Below are 11,340 nucleotides of genomic sequence, written 5' to 3'. Positions count from 1 at the left end.
TCCAATCGTAGCTCAAAACGTCTTGTATTATTCGTGCAAATAATCCGATGCGCGCCAGATACTTTTTTTGTACATATGAGCTGCAGAACTTTTGTACCAATAAAATGTTTACGTCAGGTGACAGGTGGTTATGATCCCCAAAAAAGTTAATTTTTTCATATTTTTTCGTTTTTACTACTCACCTAGCGCGATGATATTTTATGTCTATTTCAATCCTGTAAAAGCGTTTTTAAATCCGTTCACTCGTTTCGGAGTTATCTATAATTAGAATGCAAATATCGGTATTCCAGCATCGCCTTAAAGATATATGAATATTATAACTGAATAAGTAATCAGATATACATACGTATATAAAAAATTCAAATATTTGAAAATGTTTAATCTGTTTTTGAATTAATTGACAAAAGAAGTTTATAAGTCTTAAAGGCTTATATTTTGAAAACTCTCGAATATTAAGAAGATTTGCAATTATTTAAATTAATTAACTATTTTTACGATGTAATTTATTCATGTATAAATGTATTTTTTATCTACATGTAATTATTATAATATACATCTATAAATTATGAATAAATATGAATAATATAATTAATCAATATTCTTTTATTTTATTTTTCTTGGTTTCATTAAAGTATTTTTTAGCTGTACAACAAAATTCTTCAATTATTTAGTAATAACATGGCATACAAAGTTGAATCAGAGAAAATAAATATTTAGGAAGATCGTAATGTATGTGTGCGCGTGGAAATTTATTGACGTATTGGAAAATTAAAACAGAAATAAATTAATGTATGAATTAACAAACATTCTATGTTGCTTTGCTTTCCCATATAGAAGAGCTTTTCTTATTTATAAATTTATAATTCGTCAGTCCAGGGAATCCAGAAATGTTTTTAATTACGCACAAATCTCCAGCTAACGTTATGAAAAATTGTTTAAATGAATTTTTTTCACAATTTTACATAATTTTAAGTTATATAATCTTATTCTTCTGCAAGTTTTAACCTTCAAATAAAAAAAAATTATTTAATTACTATAATTTTAAGCAAAGATATTTTAATTTAATATTTTGTCTGGTACACTGGATCCGCAAATATTAGTTAATTGTAAGCAAATTTTAACGATTAGGATTAAAAGAATAAAATTTTATTACGTATAAATTTTATTATTATTATATAATACGTATAAATAGTTTTTCTAAATTTTAACACTATTGATAAAGAAAAAACAAACGTTATGGCGAATAAATATTAAAATATTGAAAATAATAGAAATACTAAAATATTTATGTCTGCATTTCTAAATTTTAACACTATTGATAAAGGAAAAACAAACGTTATGGCGAATAAATATTAAAATATTAAAAATAATAGAAATACTAAAATATTTATGTCTGCATTTATCAGAAAACATTATATAATAATGTCTCGTGCCATAAGGGCTCAAACACAATAAAAAAAAAGGAACAAGAAATTAAATATATAGCAAAAGTTAGAGCAAGATGAAAAATCTCACTATCTTTAACTTTTACCTAATTCCTAACATTTAATCCTCTTTTTTTTTGTATTAGAGCCCTATAGCAAGACCGCCTCGTGACTACTTTACGTGAATCGGCGAGTTGCGAATAGATACCGAGGCTTAACTAAAAAAATAGCTTGGATTTTAATTATATGTATAATAAAAGTGTTTTTATTTTTTTTCTACATGCCCTACGAGTGGAGATATTGCAACGTAAAGTTAAATAAAAATTTATATTTAAGAAACGTCATTAACATTGTTTTTATTCGTTTATCATTTTATTATCGTCGTCTCTTGTACATACATATATATGTAGGGAATGAAAAGTTACTTTTTAAAAGTAACTAGTTATCGTTACCTACTCGTTACCGAGTTAAAAAAATAACTAGTTACCGTTACTAGTTACTAATTTTTAAAAATCTCGTTATCGTTATCGTTACTTAAAAAATACCGATTTCTTACTTTTCCGTTACTTTTTTAATGCTGAAACAAGATCAGTCTAAATAATTTAAAATGTAATTTTTTGTTTTAATATTAATAAAAGCAACAATAACACTAGACTGATACACATATAAAAATACAACTAGGAAAATGAAAGCCTTTTCGATATGAGCTAGAGCTTCCAGCTTTGTCGCTTAATATTTAAAAATAAATTTATATATACATATCCAATTTTACAAACTACGCGCCAATTAAATTTTCGATCTTGAAACGCAATTCTGCAGCTAATATTTTTCACAATAAATTTTTTAAAATATTTTAAGATGCATATAATGTAAAAATATCTTATTAAATTAATTGTCAATTTAATTTGTGATATTGATTGACTTATGGCATTCTTGAGATGTCATAAACCAATCGCAGAGCCACATTAATATTTTAAGACATTATTTAAAACAGTCTTAAAATAAAAGTAAACTATGTAAATACTAACTAAAAACTGAAGATTAAATATACATACGAAAATTTTGTCATAAATACAAAAAGTAACAATAAAAGTAACTGTATAATTCGTTACCGTTACCGAAAAAATGTAACTACGTTATCGTTACAGTTACCATAAAAATAAAATAACGCCGTTACCAATCCGTTACCAAAAAAAAGTAACTGTAACGGTAACGGCGTTACAAGTAACGAATTACTTCCAATCCCTGTATACATGCATGCATTGCTGCAATTTCTGATATAAGAGTGCGCTAGCGATAAAACATGCGTAGTGATGTATGTACGCATGTATATTGAGAATGAATGAATGAGAAGAAGAAGCGAGAGCATGATCGAGTTCAAATCAACAAAACAGCTATAGTTTTCGTCGAGCGATAAAAGAGAGCGAGATTCGATTGGCGGTCGATATCGTCATTAAATTTTGTGGCGAGTTTGATACGCATGTTCAAGAATGGAACGAACGATAGAGTGAACGAGAGAACGAAAGAGCAACGAGATCCGATTGATGATCGATGACGTTGCTAAATATCACAGCGAATTTGACAACTGAAATATAGTTTGAAGTGGCATATATGTATTACGTATAAGTCTTGTAAACAAAAAAATGTGGACGATTATATTATACAATTATTATTTTATATTATTGTTTCGTAAATTTTGTTTTTTGTTTGCGATGAATTAAGTGTATATACATGTGGCAGGAAAGAATATAATGATTAATATAAGAGATAAGTACATAAACATTATTATGATATGTTAAAATTTGTTTAACTACACGTGTACATACAAATAAAGAAAACAGCAATCCGTATTGATGACAATAAAAACAATATGGAATAGAGTCTACGATTGAAGGCAAACCAGTTCGCAGCTTGGCATATGACTATAATTCCTGTTGATAGTTAAAAAATATCTAAGTTTGTGAAAAGACGAAACATTAAATAATTACATAGAATTACTCTATTTTTAATATATAATAAATATAAAATAATATAAGTCTTTTATTAAATATATTTTAATAAAATGAAATATCTGTAAGTTGCTTTAACTGAGACGTCAGCAGTCCTTAATTGTTACAGAAATCAAATTGTATACAGAATATACCTAATAAATTCTCAATGCGTCTTCCTCGATGCCTATAATTGCGTCAGAAACGCTCGCACTATTGTTGATTTGTGAAAGAAATCTCATATAGTACTTGTCTTGATGAAATTAATTATTGCTTGGTATTTGTACTATTTATGTAATTTTTCATTTATAATAAAATTGTTGCGAACAGACCAATTTCCGCTTATAGCTCTCGATTGCATGACAATTACTTGGTTTTTATTTGGAAAAAGAATATAAATACCAGCTCTTTAATGCGTTGCGTCGAATTAACGTGCTATATAATTAAAATTGCAATCTTCGAAAATAATTTGTAATGCAACAGCGAAAAATCATTTGTTATTTATTTTACATGAAACGTAATATTAAACACAGAAAATATGATTATATGAAATCTCGATTCGAATTTTCAAGATACTAATGTATACCCATTCAGGGAGTTCTATAGAGTGTGTGGAAAGTAGAATCTATTTGCTTTATCAAGCGACGCGGTAGCGGCGCGACACCAAGTATATAAAAGTCGGGTGATGATCTGTGAGTATACGGCACTGTCGAAGCGCTACCGCTAGCTTTAGCTGCGTTCCGCAAAGCGCATTATGCGCAAGATTTATCTTTTTATCTTTGTTTACCATTTGATGAACAACAAGGATACCATGATATATCATGCGCATGATGCGCTTTGCGGAACGCAGCCTTTATCTCGAAGTTTTGCCTTGTCAGATTTCCGATTTCAATATCTTGAAAACGAAAGTTCTAATGAAAAATCTAATGACACTTTCGTTATATGTATAATGTCGATACGAGCTTTTGATTGAGACCAGTCCGGATGAAATTGGTGCAGTCAATCCCGAGATCTCGAGATCGAGTCTAAAAAATGCCACTTGGGCTTTCCAGTTGTGACCGGCGTCATTACATGACCCGTCCACATCGGCCGATACTGTGGGGGGAGAAATGACCGAAGCTCACGGTGAGGACACCGAGAAAAAGTGGAGCGACGGCCAAGAAACCGGAGTCCACGGCCAGAATACCAAGACGGAGCCAATCGACGGTTGCGGAACGTGGGAGAAAAGCAAGGACAACAAGGAAGAACGGATCAACGGTCAGGGGTAGAAAGGATCGGTGAGAAATTAAAAAACGAACGGTCGCGAAACGTACCGTGACCAAGGGCGAGCCGTTCATACAGGTGGTGGGTAGTTTGTAAAATTATTAGAATAAGATTAAAATAATATGTAAGATTTAAGTATAATAGTAACGGAAATAAACGGAGGATGAGAGTTGAAGAGAGGGCGCGCGCGGGCGAGAAACGCCACCGTGAATGATGAGAGGGAGAGAGGAAATATAAGCAGCGGAGCGGAGAGCATCGAGGCTTTTTTCCGAAAATCACGAACGGGTGTAAAGAGTGAGACGCGATCGGGAGAACCAAAAAAAATCCGAGGTTTGTTCGGAGACAAGCAGTTTTGCGAACGATTGTAGAACGGAGGCGCGCGCATTTTTGAGGGAACGAGTGACATTATATTCTTTTCTGTATCGAGGTGTTAAAAAATAAATAACGTATTGGCATTTATAAATTCCACGAAGTTGATCATTTCAACGGCTAATTCCCACCCGAGTGAAGGAATTCCTTGAACCTTGGAGGTGAAAGGTTCTGGCGACCGTGAGACGGGGACATAGGCGGACGGGAAATCGAAAACCCGTTCGATCCCGCCGATAAGGCATAAATCGACAGTGAGGGCCATCCGGTACTGGCCAAAGGCGAACGAGGCGAGTTGCCGGGACCACCGCAACGCGATGGTGAAGGGAAATTCGGTCACACAGTTTTCAGTATTCTTCTTGTTCAGACCGTCCGCCAAGGCGCATTCACAAAGCGAGCGTCAAGTCCGTCAAGGTGTGTTCTTATGTGAGATTATACGCGCGCAGTTCGAAAACATAACGTGTCCTTACGTGTCATTTCATCCTTGTTGTTTGTGAATACAAATAATAACATGTTTAACGCGATATCTTTTATAACAAATTAATGATAATATTTAAAACCTGTTAATTAAGATTAATTAATATTTAGAAATTGGACTATTGCATTTGTTTAAAGTCTATTATTTAATAATCGGATATTAACGATGATATCTGTTTGTATGTAAATTGTTAATTAAAACTTAGAAATCGGACTAAAATATTGTATTTGTTTAAAGTATATTATTTAATAATTGGATAAAGATACCTATGATCTACCTCTTTGATAATTGTTATTTAATTAGCATTAATAAATTGAACGAAATAAGTTCTAAACCTCTCACACTATCCACTTGTTTATAATGCGATATTTAACAAGTTAACGATGATATCTAAGATCTATTTGTGCAGCAATTGTTAATTAGGATTTAGAAATCGGTCTAAACTATTGCAATTGTTCCAAATCCATTATTTAACAATCGGCTATAGATATCGATCCATTTTTTTGGTAATTGTTATTTAACACTAATAAATTAAATAAGAATAAATTCTAAATCTCTTGCATTATCCATTTGTTTACAAAATATCTAATAAATTAACGACAATATCTGAGATCTGCAGTTTGTACAGTAATTGTTTATTAAGATTTAGAAATCAAATTGAATTGTTGCAATTGTTTAAAATCTATTATTAAATAATCGGGTAAAAATATCGATAATCCCCTTGTTTTGCAATTATTATTTAATACTAATAAATCGGAAAAGATTCTGAATCTCTCACGCTATCCATTTGTTAATAACGCGTTATTTAACGACGATATCTGAGATCTGATTCTGTAGTAATTGTTAATTTAAACAAAAACATTTTTTTTTAAGAAAAAAATATTTACACTGAGTATAAAAAAATTTATGCTACATTTTTTCTTAATTAAAAATATTTTTTAACAAGTAAATTATAAAATCAAATATATATTTTATAATATTTTATTTTAATAATTTAAAAGTTTATTAAAAAATAGTGAGATCTCTAATAAAAACTTTTTAATAGCGTTTTCAGACAATATGGGTTTGATCGCTTCGGGAGCGATTAATAATGTCACATGTTATCGCTTGTCCAAACAGAATCTACAAAAGAGTATGTGACGTCATTAACTGCTTTCAGTACCGGGATTCTCAAACGTTGCAGTACTTTTTTTATATATAAGCCATAAAACCAAAAATATTTTCTATATTATTTTATTTTACAAATTTAAATAATTTATCAAAAAGTAGTGAGATCCTACCAAAACTCTTTAAAAAAAAAAGAAAAAGATTACGCCAAGTATATAAAAAAGTATCGTATCTTACATCTTTCCAAATCCTAAATATTATTTTAACAAATAAAAATTGTCCAAAAACAAATATGAGATTATACAAATTGCCAAATATTGATTAGACATAGAACAAAATGATTTTTTAATTATCCGCTTAACCATCCAATGTATATGTAGCAAAAGTTTAATGCCATTGTCTTTCCAAATATTTTTAAGTTTCATAAAACAGGCTTAAAGTGACTATTTTGACTAATGGGATCAAAGTGAAGCAAAAACTTGGAATGCCCATTTTTTATATACATCTCATCAATTAAATTATTAATATAATTCGGGCACGCCAAGTTTTTGCTTCACTGTGATCCCATTGGTCATTTTAGTCACTTTAAATCTGTTTTATGAAAATATTGTACTTAAAAATATTTTGGAAAGACAATGGCATTAAATTTTTGCTGCATGTACTTTTGAATGGTTAAACGGTTTATTAAAAAAATATTTTTGTTTCTATGTCTAATCAAATACTACTTGGCAATTTGTATAATCTCATATTTGTTTTTGGATAATTAATTTTTATTTGTTAAAATAATATTTTTGGTTTAGGAAAGATGTAACGTACGATACTTTTTTATATATAATTTTTATTTTAGAGTTATACCCTACAAAGCAACAAGTCACCCTTGAAACGCCTATTCGTCTTTCTTGATTCCGGTGTCTATTCACATGAAAGTTAAAGTAAAAAGTAAGATAATTTAAAAGAACCCCGCCACATTCTTATGGGTTTTGACGGAAACTTTGTTTGAAATTTTGATATGTTGTAGATTTCGACATCCTGAACAAATGTCTTCATGGGCACAACCCCCAGAAATCAACTCTTCACCTGCTTTCGGTTATAAATTCGGACCTTTGTATAATAATTCGATAACTCTACTTCGTGCTATATTGGACAGTAAAACTAATGACAATTTTCTTATAGTAAAACTTCAAGTTATGAATTACAGATTTAAACTTTGCATAACAATATCTGTTTTTAAGTCATATGAAGAGAAATAAAAATACTATTTTTATGCAATAAGATCTTGAGTTATCGATAAGTTAAAAACTCGAATTTTAAACGAAGACGTTTATTAATGCTATATGGAGAACAAACTGAATGAACAAAATATATTTTTTATGTACAATAGGATTTCAAACTATTAAACTTATTATAAATGTTCCAACCTATATTGAGATAATCATACATAGCTCAATTAACAATAAGTGCGACTTGTTGTTAGTCATACAAGTGGTATATACGTATGTTTTACTTTTAATTTTCTTTTTAACTTTCTTTTGAATAAAAATAACAGAAAGAGATAATTTTCTGTCTTGCCGCATAGCAAAGTCTTATCGCGCGTATTATACTTGTCAAGTCCATTCCGCATCGCATAGCAAAGTCACATCATCAACTTTTGATTCACGTAAGGAAGTTTTTATAATTTATGTAATCCCCTCTTCCACAAATTTGTTTTTTATTTTAAAATACCAAAAAAATAAAGACTGAAAATAAAAATCTGTGAAGTCCGATCTCAGTTAAATACTTACTGACAATGAGTCTTCCTCCATAACAAAGTCTTCAGGGTCAGTCCCATTTACGATAAATCATATTGCGCAACATGCAACTTTTGCAAATGAGTGAATGGGCCTCTTTCATCCTTGATATTTAGACTTGTGTAACATAGTGTAGAGTGAGGTCAATTTGATATTACAATGTTTTAAAGCATTTCATTGACCAATCAAGGAATTTGACAAATTAACCAATTAGAAAATACTAAGACAGTTGTGGCATCATCTTGACCATATTTATAGTCACATTATTGTACATTTTCTAATCCGCAGAGAGACATTTTTGAAACTCGTGAACCCCCTCTCCCGTAAACTTTCTTTTACTTTAAAAACATTAAAAAATAAAAACTGCGTACTTGAACCTTACTACTTCAGTTAACTACTGAGTTTTCATTAGAAAAGAGTGAAAAGAAATTAAATGTGTCTCTACTATAAAACAGTTATGGATAACGAAAGCAGTCAGGTGCGTGAAAACGAATTGTATTTCTTTCTTGCAATAAATACTAACTCTGTGTAATAAATTCAATTTTTAGTAATAAATAAAATAAATTAAAATTTTTTTTAGACACGTAGAAGTATGCTATTTCTTTAAAAAAAAAACTATAAGCTGGCGGTAGCGTGTTTTGATGAGCTGTACACGATAAAGGCAGAAAAATATATCTGCCGCTGTGGGATTCAAATCTAGGTCCTCCGGAGCTTGAAGCGTGCGCGTTATCCGCTGCGCTAACAGGCTAGGTAGTTCGTTGTATGTTTTTTGTATTCTTGTGTGAGCAGAAGACCGCTACATAAGAATAAATTAACAAGCCCGTTCCGCACTGCGTACCAGAGTTGCATTATCAACCTTTGATCTATGTAAGGAATTAATTAAGGTCTCTTAGACTAAAGTTTAAAACTCAAGAAATATATGTATATGATACATATGACGTATAAGTTATGAAATCAGCAAATCTGTTTGTCTGGTTTTTCTTTCTAAAAAAAAGTAAATGGAGTTGAAAAGATTTCAGAGACATGCTTTAAAGAGAATAGTAGATTGCTCTAATAAGCAAGTCTGTTGTGTCAGTCAGGAAGATAACATTGATATCTACACCGTGGTTTCGTATATGGAGACAGTTTATTTGTTTCTCAAAAAACACTAATGTCGAAAATGTTTATTTGATGATTATCCACTGTACACTCGGAAGCAACGGTATGTGATATAAGACGCGTGTTCGCCTCGCGTTATTCGGAGACTGATTTAACGCTTGCAGATTTGTATTCTGTTTCCGATTCGTGGCAACGCCTTGCGACGAATACCCTGTGCCTATTTAACAGGCGACGCTTCGGGTGATATCGTCGCGAGCCACGCGTATCGGACGGACGCGCGATCACGCTTAAGGCTGTCGCCTTGAATCGCGCTAGGCTCGAATACACACGTATAATATAGTTTGTATTGAATGTAGTTTCTAAATGAGACGACTCGTCGGATACCGAACTCACTCGGCCGAAGATGCTTCCGGATCCGCATGTCGAACTAGAGTGAGGCTCGACGCCCGATCTCCCATGACCATAACCGCCCTTATCCCTTCCGGTATACCCTGCGATTTCACGGCCTTGGATGGTCATAAAGCCATAGATCTCTTGGCAGGTAAACAAATGCGTCAGAGATCCTTTGACGACGCAACGGCTCAGAGCGGGCCGATAACGAGTCGGAATCTCCTTTGTGACTCAATGTCTCGACGTGGCGGTAGAAAAGTCTAGGATCACCGGCGCCGAGCCCCTAATTGCTTGCATATGCTGGAGATCGTTTTTGTCACTCCGTATAACGATTACGATAATATACATATGTACCTATATATGTATATGAGTATATGTACACCTATGCACGTACGTATACGTGCATATGTGTGTGTGTGTATGTATGTATGAGGGTGTGTGTGAGCCGTCTGTATCGTCTCGCATGTCGTGCACGACCTTTGTATTTGTCCTACGCAACAAAGTCTCTCACACATACGTATTAGATCTATGTCCATTAAACTTTTTTGGATATCAATCTGTATTATTTTTTTTAAACACTTATCTACTACTTCAAAGAGTAAAGACTTATACGAATTTTTTCTCTTTTGTATGAAAAAATTACAAACAATTCATTCTTTAATTTTTATTCAAAATTAAAAATAAAATGTTTAAAAAACAATGTTTACCAAAATAAGTGAAATTGTCAACTACAATATAGACAAATGTTTTGTGACATTTTTCAAATTCAATTTAAATTTTGAATACTTTAAAGTAGCAAAAATATGCTAGACATGAGAGATAGACAATAAAAATCTTTAGAAAAATTTATACAGTTTCTTGTTCTTGATATAGACCTTGATATTTATGTATATAGATCATTAGAGGTATGTACCTCTACTATACAGAAATTTTACCACAAGTTTAGTTTCAAATATCTCAGAAATTAGAAGAGTTGGTCATGTAGTTGTTAAGGCAAAGTTACTCAGAAATACCTATAACATATCAAAGTTATTCGAGATGTATAAATTTTTCTAAAAATGTACCGAAAGATAAATGTAATAAACATATTTTTTCCCAGCAACTAATATCATCTATTCTTATAGAAATTTATTAATTTTTTTTTAGACGATTGTGAAAAAACATATAATATATTGTTTCTTCTAACAAAGATATTATTACTTATTTTGCTAATTGTATACACACATCGCGAACGATTAATTTGTATACGTTTTCGCAAATGTACATACTATATACAGGGTGGACTATTTTAATCCATCCAGTCGAATATCTCGAAAATCAAGTCTGGGAGAGAAAAATTTTTCAGACAAAAGTTGTAGGGTTTCGAGGGGGACATAAGATGATAACATTGGTTTGACCTTGAGTGGCGTCGTCAAGGTCAGGACAAGATCACTTTGAAT

Source organism: Wasmannia auropunctata, unplaced genomic scaffold (assembly GCF_000956235.1).
Source record: "Wasmannia auropunctata unplaced genomic scaffold, wasmannia.A_1.0 LD335897.1, whole genome shotgun sequence".
Classification (NCBI taxonomy): domain Eukaryota; kingdom Metazoa; phylum Arthropoda; class Insecta; order Hymenoptera; family Formicidae; genus Wasmannia; species Wasmannia auropunctata.
Note: the sequence above shows the minus strand (reverse complement) of the source record.